This window comes from Struthio camelus, chromosome W (genome assembly GCF_040807025.1).
Source record: "Struthio camelus isolate bStrCam1 chromosome W, bStrCam1.hap1, whole genome shotgun sequence".
Taxonomy (NCBI): domain Eukaryota; kingdom Metazoa; phylum Chordata; class Aves; order Struthioniformes; family Struthionidae; genus Struthio; species Struthio camelus.
The window spans coordinates 67,037,885-67,051,821 of NC_090981.1; the positions used below are offsets into that span (position 1 = coordinate 67,037,885).

Genomic DNA, 13,937 nt, shown 5'->3' on the forward strand with positions numbered 1-13,937 from the left:
ACCGGTTGAGCCCTAGCTAGTTCCTCATTTAACACTGCTGTGTGAGGAGATTGAGCAGCTTGGGTGTTTGCCTGCCTGCATTTGTGCTTCTCCGGTCCTCTGACATGTGCATGTGTGTAGCAGAAGCAACAGGACCAAAGCATTTCTTCTCAGGAGAAACTATTCACTGAGCCTCTTCGGGGCACCTGCCAGTGCTATTAGGATTCTTGCTGTTAGTATTTGCGCTCCCTTTTCTAAACCATGAGGTTTTTTCTGGGTGTTAGTTCATGGGTTCAGCGCTGCCAAGCACGTTGCAGGTTCAGGGCAAAGCAGTTCTCGAGCTCTGCGAAGTGAGGCACAGGCACCATACCTCTTCAAGTGCCATTCAGATTTTTTTTGCTGCTTTATATCAGGCTGCTGCTTTTCTTCCATCGCAGTAATGGCCTATGGGGGTTATGTGTTTGCTTGTTTTGTTTAAATGACTAAACTTGGTGTTTCTTGCTTTGCCTCTTTTATAAAACGTGAGCCGTCATTCATCCCTGCAACAGAAGTACGTGAAAAGGGTATCTGACTCTTGTTAATAGACATTGTATTTGTTTTTATCCTCATTTTTGTGCCAAATGTCCTTGATTTTTCATTTGCAGAATGTTTCTTCTTCCAGCATTTCGCTCCACATCCTAGCTGGCATCAGCCATTGCACAACTGGGAACCAGATCTTGTCATGCCGATCAGATTTGCTGCTGTCTCTCTCCGTGTGTGTTCCTCTGCAGAGAGATCACAGAAGAGGATTTCTCTGCTGTCCCTCCTCCGCTCAATCGCACTGTTAAAACTGTGGCGCCTCTGGGATGAGTTTACAGTAGGATGAGGCTCATTAGTGCTGTATGTGCATTGCTGAGCAAATACTTAGAGAGCAGCTTAGCGAAACTCCCCTGGCATCCCCTCCAGCTGTAGCACAGTCGAGTGGCCTAGCAGATGGGAAGACACCCTGCCAGTTTATGCAAGTATTTACCAAACCTAGGAACTGCCACAGTGGAGGTTGCTTGGTGTGGTCCTTTGTGCGTATCTGGTCTGAGCGTCTTTCCCCATATGATGATGTACGCTTCCCCCAGCCCCGCAAGAGAGACGCTGTTCTGTTCAGCACGCAAGCTTGGTCTGCTCTAGGCTCAGCGAGGGCTCTGAAGCGGAAGAGAAGGCTATTTGTGGCAGGATCCTCTTGCGTCATTTTTTGCATAATGTAGGAGGTGTGGGTTAATGCAGGATTGATTGCATGTGGACTGCTAGAGCAGGTCAGCGTTGCTGTACAGAGCGGGTGTCCGTGTTGCCTAAACTGGTCTTTTTAGAGAGTCGCTAGCAGCATGCTTTTTGTTTTCTGAGATCAACTAGAGACAAGCCTATGTAAGAAAATGTTTTCCTTTCTTAAAATTTATTTAAAGCTCTTCTTGTGCATTGGCTTAAATTCGAGGCGTTTCATGGTTTTTAAGACAAAAGCTGGCTGCAGGGCCCATACCCCAGAACAGCCCACAGTCTGTTGCTGACGTGCTAGGTGGTGAGGACACGGGTACGGTCTTTTCTCCTCTGTCAGATTTGATTCTAGGCGCTAGGCAGCAGAAGACAGTTTCTATTTGTTTTCGCACTCCTCTGTTTGTATAAGCGCACCAAGGAACCATGTACCTATAGAGCTGGGGAGGCCAGGCATGCACCTGAGAAGTCAGAAGGTACAAGCTAATTGGGTGTGAAGCATCTGCAGCCATAGACGCCATAGGGAAGCCCACGAGGAAATGAATCACTGGGTTTTCACAGTGATCGTGAGGCATCAGTGGCGGGTGGTAAACAGGCCCTGGCCACCAACAGGGTAAGCAAGTTATTGAAGAGGTGCTCATTGATTGCCGTCAACGCTGATGATGCCACACGTGCCGTCCCAGGAAGCTGCTTGACGGGCTCTGGGCAGCGCAGATCTGGGGATGTGCAAAAGGGCGGTCGGGTGTCGTTCCAAAAAGGGTGTGACGGATATTGGTTTCAGCCAGTTCAGTCAGAGGCAGGGATGCTGGGGAGAGCCAGTTAAAACAGTGCGTAGAGACAAGCAAGCAGAAAAGCTGCACCTGAAGTCTGAGTTGTGGCATGTGGAAGTGATGAATATTTGAATTTGAAACTTTAATGGTGCGGGCCAAAGAGCAGGAGTTAGGCAGGAGCAACCTTTGGTTTGTTAGCAGCTGAGCCAACAACTCCATGTTTCTGCAAGTAGTTCAAGATTGTCTCATAGGGGATAATCCCAAGGGAGGGAGGCTGCCTCCAGCTCTAATATTTCTGAAGTCCGCTCTCTCCCCGGGGCTCCTAGCGCCTACGGACAGAGAGCAAACACTCTTGCTAAAAGTTGCCACTGCTTCTGACCTGGAAGGATGAAACCAGGAGCAGATTCCAGCGAGGGAGGAGACGTGAGATGTGTTGCGCTTACGTTATCTACGTGGTAACTAGGATGAGAGTGTGGGAGAGCCGGTGTTTGCCACCTATGGGAAACTCCCAGGGTTTGGCACCGGCTGCAGGGAGATGTTTTATTGCTGTTTTCAGCAACAAACTGACCATGTTTGTGGCTGTGAAGAAGCCTTGAACCAGAGACCTTGCTGTATAAGCGAGGTGGGTTCCAAGCGATGAGGCTGCGCTGGGAGGCTCCCAGGCGGAAACGGCTCGGGTATTCAGTTTTTGCCTGTTTGCGCTACTTACTGTGATTAGTATGGAAAGAAGGAGTTTGGGGGAATGTGCGGAGGATCTCCACAATCTGTTTGGGGCCGTCCACACTGAGTGGGGCTGTGCACGGGGAGGCCCTTACGGGAGGGCTGGCGAGCGAGTGGTTGTTGTAGGAAGATGGATGGGACAAAGTGGTAAAACACACAGGGCGTATAAATCGGGAAGGACGGAGTTATGGGAGGTCCCGGTGGTGGGGGGGGGAGCTTGCGGATGCTGTGATAGAGCGGGAGGAGCTGGATGATGCCTGTTGCGAGGAAGGATGGAGGAAGGAGGGATATGAGAGGAGCGTTCATAAGGAGGTGGCCAAGGCCTGGGTGTCGGGCTGAGGAGCTCTCATGGGAGAAAGAGTCTCGTAACGGAAATGTGGGGCCGGGAGGTGGAGAGGAGCTTTCTGGCCCTGGCGCTGACTCCGTGCATCCCGGAGCGAGTTGTGCTTTCACCGTCTTTTCTCCTTCTCGGCGCATACAGCAAAGATGCCGCTGCTTGCACGCACACAGCGCAGCCTGGGATGAGGAACGCAACAGGTTTTGGGTGCAGTTTTTTTGGCTGCAGCGAATTGGAGCATCACCTGCAATTAGTCCATGCGGACCTGCTGCTACTGCTCCTGGTGGCGTTTCCCTCGCTCGGTTCCCACCTTGGAGAGAAGAGGGAAAAGTTGCCAGCCCATAACTCCGCGCTTCCCTAGGCATCGGTGAGCAAGGCTGGCGTCGCCGCAGCCTCCACATCCGAACCTCTTCCCCGCGCTGCCGGTTGCAGCCCCCTTGGGAGCCCTCACTTTGCAAAGTAACGAGGCTGCACGTTGAGTTCGGCTCCTGTAATTACAGCACCTCATGCTCTGGCACGATTATCCCATGGCAGCGCCTAATTTTGTCTTCTGGTTGCAGGCTGAACGGCTGCCGCGGCCGTGACTCCCGCTAGCTTTGCTGCCGGCTTGGCCGTGGGGCTGGTGGCAGCGAAGCGCCGGAGGGACAGGAACAGCCCCGGGAGCAGCCAGCGAGGAAAGGCAAGGAGCTTCTGCCCTGCATAGTCCTGGGCGAAAGGCACAGCGCACACGTTTCCCAAACACATTCTCTGGCACCGTCGTTTTGATTTGCCTAAAACAGGATGTGGCCAGCTCCAAATTCTTCCCTGCCTCCTGCGGCCGTTAGCATTTTACACCCTTTTTGTGTAATATAAATAGTCAGACAAAAGGCGGAGGGGTAGTGAGCCAGACCCTGCTGAGAGCCCTTACAGCAGTTTACATTCTTTAAGACTAAATCCCGCAGGCCTGACTTTAGCGACCCTCCCATTGGCTTCCTGCGTGTTACTCTTGGCCTGCGAGAGCATTGCTATTCTGGTCCGCGTCCTTTTCCCAGAAGAGAGAGTTCGTGAGCATCCACCGGACAGCGTTTCTCCTACTCGTTGGCGCTTGGGCGCTCTTTCGGGAGCGTGCCCTCCCTCTTCCTCTCCCTTAGTGCTGAAGAAGGCAAGCAGATCTATACCTCCTTAACAGTTGCACGGTCTGAAGTGCCACACAAAGGAAAGCGCATGGTTGCCAAAATTGCTGACATCTCAAACCAGCGACTGAACTGCAGGTGTGACCTATATGCTTGCAAAGTGCAGCGTGTTGCATGCCACTCGGGTGCCCTTTGGAGAGGCGCTTCCTCTCCCCTGCCTCCACGGGAGACGCGGAGCAAGCCCGTGTCAGCCGTGCTGCCGGCACAGCTAAGCGCGGTCCTCAAAGAGGAACGGATGGGAGCAGCGCGTTGAGCGTTTGCTCCGTACTCTGCTCTCAGCTCGCTCGCGCCGCGATTTGTGTATGTAGGAAACGTCAGGTTTGCCCTGTAAATTTTTTTTTTTTTTTTTTTTTTGCATCTGGCCACTCTGCAGTGCAGTCTGTTTCTTGCTGGATCTATACCGTCTTCTGGCATGCAGCTCAGTAGTTTTTCTTATGGCAGAAACAACCCTCATATGTTATCTCCTGTAAGCTGCTCAGGATACGTACACCCCAGGAGGGGAAATCCTCGTTCGTTCTGCGATGGCCAAAGCACGCGGCGCGTGCACTGGATGGCTCGGCCGCGCGGCGCCGGCCGGACCCTGCCAACCACTAGCGGAGATTTGCCTTGAGCGTGGCCGCAGCGGGAGGCTCCGGGTTTTGCATCTCTTTCCCCTGCGTGCGGTCCGGTAATGAGCACGGAGGACAGCACCTACTGCTCGTTAGGGACCGTTTTTGTATGGGTGTTAATCAGCAACGGAGCTGGAGGTAGAGACTGAGCTCTTTTCCCCGTTACTGTCTTCTGTGCTGCACTGGACCTTTGAGGGGGGATAAAAGATGGTTTGTTTTAGCACGGAAAATTGCTGACTGATACTTGTGTAACAGGAATATCCTGTTGCCCTGAACTGTGCCAGTAACACGGAGTTAAAGTGCACTCTGTGCCTGCGCTGTAAAGTTTTACTGCACAGGAAGAGCTTAGCCTGACTTGCCCAGATGAAAGAAGAGGATGTGCACAGCGAGGAATGCGAGCTATGTCCCGGGCTCCCGCTGCCAGGAGCAGGGGAAGATGCGCGGTCCGGTTGCTGTGGGATTTCATTAAGCACGGCTTGCCTTCAGCAAAAAAGGCAGCGCCGCGTCCAGCAGGCTGGCTCGGGGTCGCAGGGAGCGGTGGGGTATCTGCAGCCCTGCTTTTGCTGCTGGGCAGGTAAGCCATAGCGTAGGGTAATGCCACCACAACGGCAACAGCAGCGCCGAAACAGCTCTGCCTGCAATCTCCCACCTCCGCCTGAATTACGCTTACTTAATCGTACAGCAGGAGGAAGGGATCTGTGAGACGCAGTCATATTCTTTCACTGAAAGTCAAGATCCAAATAATGAATAAAACTTCCTGCTCCTTTGTATTTTACACATTGTATTATAATGCAGATTGGGCACATCCCATGCAGCGAGACTGAGTGCAAAGGTGAATTGTGTCACTCTGGCACTTAAAATATTCCCGGAGAGACGCTGTACTGCAGGTGCACCGGCTAAGCGGGAGGGAGCAGCAGTTGAGCACATGCATCAGAGGCTGGTTTCTGCTGGGCTGGTGGTGCGCCGTGCGTGCAGCGGTTCCACCTTTTGCAGAAAGCTCCCAGGGACAGAGCCTAAAATAGAAGAGAGAAGGAAGGAAAAGAGGAATGAGGCTGATCGTCTCTAGAAGTGGCGCTTTCCATAAAGCAGTTAGTGAGCTACACCCTGTGGTCTCTTCTGCAAAGGGTTGTGTTCACAAGCAGCTGCTGAACCCCATAAAATAATTGAGGGTACTGAAACCAATTCCCGACTCGGACAAAAATACGGCGTGCTGTATTTTTCCTCTAAACATACTTAATTCGGCATGGCAGTATCTTGGCAATGAAACCCTCCCTGTGGGTAGTAACCCTATATATATTGCTCTCCTTTCTGGCGGTAGTGGGATTTTTTTGTCTGTATTCCTAATTTGTTGTCCATGAAGGCATAGAGGCAGAGCAGGAGGTGCTGGGAGCAGAGCAGCCACCTGCCTGAAGCCGCAGTGGGCGGCTTGGGAGACTTGGGGGTACCTGGTTATTTCCAAGTCCTTCATGTTATGCGCGTGTCTGCCCCAAAAGCCAGCTGAGGCTTTGGTTCGTGGTGGCTGTGGCCTCCAAGGGGAAGCACTGAAGGTGCTGGGTGCAGGGTAAGGGCTTGTTTGTTGGTCGGTCCACCATTCCTTCCTGTTAAAAGACATGTCTTCTCACTGCATTTGTTCAGCTCTGCTCTGCTACGGGCAGGCTAGAAGACCTCTCCTGCCCATTTGGACCCAATGTTTTGACGTGGAGGATCCACAGGGTGTTACAGCTCAGGATGGCGGACGAGAGCGAGAGGAAGAAGTGCTGGTGAAGGCACCAGACTCAAGACCAGAAGTTGCCTGCGACTCCAGAGAGGATTGCAGTAACCTTGTAGCTGTGACATATCACTGATGCCAACAGTAAATTCCTAGCGAGTGACAACAGCTGTAGAGCATGTATTGTCAGAGGGAAAGGGGTGAGTAATGGCATTCTCTGCCGTCTACGCAAAAGGAGTAGGCAAGGCAGAAAGGAGAAACGAGCTATGAGCAGCTCATGATAGATTTGCTGGGGGAGCTGGGCAAAGGAAACAGCTAAATTTGGAGTGCTGGAATATGGGAGTTGCTGCTGTGTGAAGCTGCCTGGGAGAGCGACCCCGGCACGGTACGTGATGCTCACTGGTGTGATGCGCTGATGGGCGAAGACCAGAATCGGAGGGGAGCGACCAGGAGCGCCTGACCAAGAGAGGCCACAGCTGGGTCAGGCTTCCTCTGCTGCTACTGAGGAGCTAGGTGTGCCGAGATCCAGGGACAGAGCAGGAATGCCAAATCCGCAGGGAGCGCTGAGGTCAAACTGTGGCCCTAGTGTAAGCTCAGCGGATATGAAGCTCCGGTTTTTGACCTAATTCACGATGCGTTTGTGGAGTGGCTCCACTTGGTTGGATACAAGCCACAGAAGTCTACGGGATTTGATGATACTCTTGAGCTGCTTAAAGCAAATTTGTTCCTTCCCTTTTTGTTGTCTTGGAGGAAGCTTACAGGGAGCCCTTTGGGGAGGGTTCAGTACAATCCTTCATTATAAAGGCAGTAACTCAGCTGAGCGATTGCCTCCTGAAATGGATGAGGCAGACAGGAATGACTGAGCTGAAACAGTTTTCTAACCTGTGCCCTCGTACTTGTGAGTGTTGGTAGAGGACACAAAGCCCAAAGCCCGGTTGGTGAGCATACGCCAGGCCTGGGTCTGAGAGGTGCTGTGGGGTGGCCTTGGCCAGGAACCGCATCCGAGCTGCGTAAGAGAAACTGGAAGCACTTGGGTCCCACTAAGGAGCCACATAGGTGCTGGCTCACTGCCCCACTGAGTTGTGGAGCCTGAATTAAGGGTTTCTGTTTGCAAGAACAAGTGCAGGGCAGGTCCTCAGGGAGGGCTCCGACTTGCCTTGCAGTACTTTACAGCACAGATTTGCAGGAACCAGGCTGATGCCTGGAATATAAATCCATTGCTGAGGACTTTAACGTCTCGTTGTCAGGAGGGAGGGTGCAGCTTTGGGGAGAGCTGGAAGTATTGCTTCAGGGGAAAGCGGTGGTGTCCTAGTGAAGGCTGAAGGGTGGAGGCAGTGGCGCAGCACCGTCGCTGGGTCCTTGGTGAATACAGGAGTTTTACAGCTCTGATCTGCTCAAATTTGAAAAATGCTGGCAAGAGGGTGAAACAAAGTAAAACACGAACAGATTTGGGATTCGGCTGTTCCTGATACTGTCCAGTTGCTGCATGGCTTGGAGCTTTCAGTGGCCAGGTTTTTCCTTTTCTGCAGCCTGCTTTACTCTGTGTGAAAGGGTTAAAGGCAGTGAAAATGGGTCCTCTGTAGTAGAGAGCCCTGATTCTCATTGATTTTGAAGGGAGTTACAGTTAATGTCTTCCAGGCAGGAGCTCTAGAGCGCTGGAGGAGTGCCCTGGAAGTTTAATGAACTTGCTGCTTCTCAGATAGACACTACATGCTGCAAAAAAGATATCTGTGCTAGTGGGACATTGCAGACACCACTCATTGTCGCTACGCTGCTGCTAGATCCTGCTGTTTCTGCTGCATTTATTCTTGCGTTATCTGACCTGCCAAGATACACAGTTCTTCGCTGTATCATCGCAGATTGCTGTCGTTCCAAGGGAAAGCAAAATAACACATGGTCCGCACAGGGAGACATGATACAATCCACAGCCAGTTTCCGGCTAAAGTTCCTATTTGGTATTTTAAGATGATTTAAAATCTTTTTTTTTTCTTATCTGCCTTTTTGTATGCACGATTGTCAGTCTCCCTTGATTTTCATGTTTGCGACAAGGTTTAAATGTATTGTGCATCTAAGGACTAGTGGGTTTCTGTCTAGTATGGCTCTGATTTGGTTGCTGTTGCTTTACAAGTGAAAGTAAGGAAGGAGAGTGGGAAAAGGATGGAGAAAAGGTGCTCTCATAATCCTAAAGCTGAGCCCTGATCTGTTCTGGTTGGAGTTTGGGGTTTGGAGGAAAAACAAGCCGTAGTTAAGGAGAAGGAAGATGGCAAAGCGGCACATCGTGGAAGCTCCTTCCACTGGTGGCGAGTCCGAGCACCTCTGCAGCCAGCTCGTCTCTGGGAGACGCAGGGACGGAGGCCTGGCTGCTGGTCCTGTGCTCTCTCCTTTGCCTCGTATTTATTACTCAGCTCAAGAAGAGGCTCCTGGCTTTTTAATTTTTTTTTTTTTTTTTAAGTCAGGTGCATGCAAAAAACCTTTCCCGAGGGAGGAGAGAAAAACACTCCAAATAAGGCAGTGCTATATGAATGCAGAAAGCAACCAATTCGAAGAGCATCATCCTGTCAAAGCCTGCAGGATAATGCTAGGAGTTGCCTGTCCATTTCTGTTGCAGAATTACTGTTATTTCTAAGCAATTCTCCGCTGCCTTGATAACAACCAGTGCTGTGGGAAGGAGCTGCCAGGCTGGATGGGGGAGGCTGCAGCTTCTTTGTGGGATGCACTTTGCGAAATGCCACTGCTTTGATACCTCCTAATTCCTCCCAGTGCCAAGCGACTGTAGCTTGAGGGGAGGACCAAAAAAAAAAGAAAAAGGCAAAAACCAGAACCCCACTGTGCAGCGAGAAATGTCTGTGGCTCCGCAGCAGAGCCTAATACCGCAACACAGGCCTGCGTTGAACGGTGGGAGCTTCCAGCACACATGCCCTCTGGATAACGTTAGTTATTTGTAAATTCGGTTGGCGGGGGAGGACTGTATTTGCCGACTGGAGCGGGCACCATATGCTTAAATCCAATCATAGCTGTGTGAGTGCCCCACGTACGCGTATCGAACGTTTTCCACGCGCCGGGGGGGAGTTCCCAGCTGGTGGCCTTCGCGCCGGCCCTCCTGCCGCCGCGATGCCCGCCGGCGGGAGCGCGTTGTGTTTCGCTGTTTGTCTCATCCGAGACCGGCGTCACCCGTCAGGTCCTTCCCCCGTTTCGGCTCTGCGGACCGATCGCCGTGAAACGCTGCAGACGGCAGCGGCGTTTCCTTGGTTAGCGCCGCAGCGGCAGTACGACTCGAATCCAAGTCGCACTAGAAGCGAGGAGCTACGGCAGGAGGACGTAGGCTGGGGCTTCATTCAGTCCTGCATTTGATTTCCAGCTCTTTTCAGGGGACTGAGAAAAATCCAATCCTTTCCTTGTTTCTCTTTCAACCTCTGATTTTCTTGTCTGCTCATAAAGACTGATAAGCTCGTTGCTCTGTCTGTGCTTCCTTCGCTGCCCTGCCTCGGCAGGCACAGGCAAGGGGGAAAAGACCTGCGGGCATCTCCGAATTCGAAGCTGCTGAGCCGCTGTCCTTTTGCTTCCAGATGGGTTTGATCACAGCAGAAGTCCTTATGTCCTGAATGCGGATGGTGCCAGCAGGTGCTAAGGTGGAACTGCCCCTAAATAGATTAAACCATGCTTTTATCTCTGTGGGTAATTAATTGCTAAAAAGATCCAGTAGATCCAAATCTCCGAAGGTGTCGCAGAATTGCAGCTCTAGCGTAATAGCTTACTTGCAAGACTTTGTGGCAAGAAAGCATCTTAAGCGCCTGGATTTTTTCCCCTTATGATCTATTGCATCTGGAATATGCTTAGACTGATGCCTAGGGTCTGCCAACATGAAAAATCGCAGGTTGCTTATTGTTTGTTCGTCTAAAAGGTTACAGCAAATCCCAAGCTCCTGGTGACCCACCTGCTAAGTGGTAAAGTGGCAAATAATAGCTACAGTAGACTGTGACCGATTTTAAACACAGTTTAAATGTATATGTGCTAGGCTGAATAATAGTCTTTACCTGGCAGTGTGTCTTGTTTGCACGAATTGCAGCAGGCAGCCACTGAATTAGGATAAGTATATATGGAAAGGGAGCACACTCCAGTGCTGCAAGTTGCCTTGCCAAATGCTGGAAATCCTTGATCAGCTCCAAAGAAAAGCAAACTTGCCTTCACTTCTCACACCGTTTGTCCCGTGTTCGCCACTGAAGTCCCTTTCTCCCTGATGGACATCAGTTCATTCGAAATTCCCAAGTAACAAACAAGATGAGTTTCAAGCTGCAAAGTTCACGTTCAGATCTGGTTCTACATGTTCAGAGGCTGTTTAAAACTGAAGGCTTAAAAAACGTTTCTAAATTTCCTGAGTGCTCACATACTTGTAAGCATCTCTTTAGGGCACATTATATCAAATCTAGCAGGAGAGAAGACTACTAAACTCTTGAGACGGTCATCTGGGTCCCCGACCTCTCCTTTCGCCCTGTGCCTTCACTGATGTTCTCATCATATAGCCATGCAGCCTTTTTTCTCCTCTTCCTCACTACTCTTTTCATCCCCTGGGAGTCATTAATGCTGCTGTTTATCTCTCCAGAACATCTCCAAATTAATCCTTTTTTTCCGCCCTGTCAGCACTGCTTATGGTCTGAACACGTTGTTGTGCTACTCAGGGTTCAAACGGTGAGCAGAGGAGCATCTGAAATTAAGATATGGGTAGCTCAAGCCTCCCTAAGATCCTTGTCATTATGTAAAACACAGCCAAAGTCAAGTGTTTCCCTTTCCTTCGATCGCCTCTTTATTGAATTCAAGCATCTCATTTTCATCTTCAAAGCGCTCTGCAATGGCCCCTTCTACAACTCCCTGCTGCCGGCCTCCCGCAGATCTCAGCACCCTGCTCCGCTCCCTCCGACCCTTCCTTTTATTTTCCATGTTGGGGCCTGTGTCCACCTTCCTTCAGAGGCTGCCGCTGCGTGCGGAGCTGCCCGTACATCCATCCCGTTCGCTGAGCCGTCCTCCCTCGCCGTCGCTCTCGCGCCCGAATAAACAGCGGTGGCTCAGAGTCGGAGACCAGGCTAAATCTCTTTATGAGGGTGAAGGGACAACAAAGTGACGGACTCGTTAGCCTGTATGTGTTTGAGGTAAGCACTTAGTTCCCCGTTCTGTGGAGTTTATTTAAGATGCAGAGATGAATTCAGAAGGGGAACACAGTGGCTCAACAGCAGAAAATTTGCTTCAGAAAGAGCTGCCTGTCCATCAGCTGGAAGAGGAGGCGTTGGTGCCAGAGGAGCGGGCAAAGAGCGATGGGGGATGTCTGGGGGACCCAAATCCCGAGGTCGTTGCGTTTTCTCAAAGGGAATATATGTGAGACGGGGTCTAGCGGCCTTGCAGAAGCTGATCCCGTGCCTAACGCCGGCGGGCAGAGCGCTTCGCTTTGTGGTTTATTTCTCTGCATCGGATTCGGGGCTGTCGCTGCTTGCTGGAGGTTGCGGTTGGTCTCTCAGATTTCTCCGAGTCTCCTGTCAAACGGACACGCTCATTTAAAGCCTGATCTTGTTCTCTTTGTTCAGGTCCTTGACATGGTTTAGCAAGGAGAGGGGGATTGAAGCCTCAGGTAAGCGGGAGGAAATCCTTGTAACCATCTCCGTAGGCCACGGCCACGCTCTGCCCGCACTGGTCCCAGTGATGCCGTTTCCCCAGGAAATGTTGTGCAGCTTGACTGTTGCTCTGTTATGATAAGCCAGTAAGTGCTTCACCTTGAGGGTGGGTATCTTCTGGGGAGTCAGCCATGGCAGAAGGCAGCGAGCTTGGTACTTGCTTCAGGCCAATCATGCGTTTCGGTGCCGTCCATGACCAGCACAAAGCAGCGGGGATCAGGCCAGCTGGACCATTAGGACCGTGCCGCCTAAGCACGGCCTTCACTGCCCGTGGCAGTTCCCACATGCTCCGTAAGGATGCTGGCAAAACACTCGGGGAGCAATTTTTCATCTGCCTGAGCATCCTGGGGGAAGGGAGGAGGCAGAGGATGTCGCAGCTCTCTGAGACCCTTGCAGAGCCAGCCCAGACGGTGGATGATCCCCTCCCAACGTGCTGTGAGCATGCCGCAGTGGCACCGTGCTAGTTTGAAGCCAAGTCCTGACTCTTTTTGTACCAGCACGCTGCAGGATGCATCCTGTAGAGACGGAGTCCTGTTGGTGGGACAAAGAGCCGTTGCTGACGGACTGTTCGCTTGGGAAGGCTTGGGCATTTGGGTGTTGGAAATCCCCACCAGGCAAAGGTGAGGATCAGTCAGGCCCCCTCACCTGAGGGGGGCTTTGGGAATACAGTATTTTCTCTGTCTAACGCCTTGGGGGGCTCCAGGTAGGACGCTGAGGCCCAGCTGCAAAGACCTGCTTGTGCAGTCTGGGGAGAACAACAGTGATTTTTCCTGGTCAGCAATAACTCTTACTCCACACCAGGGGAAAAATGTCTACTGCTTGATGGCACATGTTTGGTCTCCTAACTTGGCACTGCAGGTACAGCCTTTCCTCCCCATTCCCATGGGAGAGCTCACAGGACGTGCTAGGAGCTGAGGAGGAGGTGCAGGCAGACCTGGTGCAGGCAGCACCCTAAGTTGGGACTAGCAGTCCTAAGGCTCAGCCACAGCTCCAGGCGCAGCCTAGGCAATTGGGCTCTTTGCTGGGATGGGTGAGGTGGTGAATGGCGCTGGAAGGTGCCGTGGGTGGTGGCACGTGGACGGAGCTGCCCAGCTCTGGCTAGATGCAGCCCCTAGCAAAGCAGGGAAGGGCATCTGAGAGGGCTTCAGGCATGAAGAGAGCTCTGGAGGCTTGCCAAATCTCTAAATACCATCTGTGGAGACATTGCAAGGCATTTGTGAGCTATGATTGAAAACCTGTCCCCTGTGGTGGGCTGCGTGTCAGCTCTGCGCCGTCTAGCACCTGGTGCAAATGAAACGGCTCCAGCTCCCTTCTCCCTGCCTTGCTCTGTCCTCATCTCTGCTTCAACCCGTGAGTCCTTGCAGCCATGAAAGAAGCTGGTGTTGCAATTTGCTCCTAGGGCCGGGATGGGGAGATTGTGGGTTTTTGAGCAGTTTGTCACCACCTGATTGTCCCAAGCTGCTGCAGTTCCCTGGGCACCTTTCACAGCCCTCTTCAGCGGGCCTGGGGGTTGCCTCTGCGTAGCGGCCCCGGCGACCTGCCAGGCGTTTAGCAGTTGGCCAGTGCGCTCAGTGGCTCAGGCACGGTGCTGGGAAAGGTTCACAGTGCTTGCTTGTGTCCGCTTTGGAGAAGCGCCAGGATATTTGAGGTGCGCATACAATCTCCGTACATAAAATCAGCAGTTTGTAGAGCAGGTTGGGGCCGGCTAATAGAAGTTAGAGGTCTTCCAGGCCAAGCCTGCAGA

The 13,937-nt window shown here is 52.0% G+C and overlaps 1 protein-coding gene across 3 annotated transcripts in view; it reads left to right on the plus strand.

The window, feature by feature from the left end:
* Nucleotides 1-13,937, plus strand: part of LOC138064157 (mitogen-activated protein kinase 4-like) — an 86,584-nt gene that overhangs the window by 39,265 nt on the left and 33,382 nt on the right. The window lies entirely within an intron of this gene.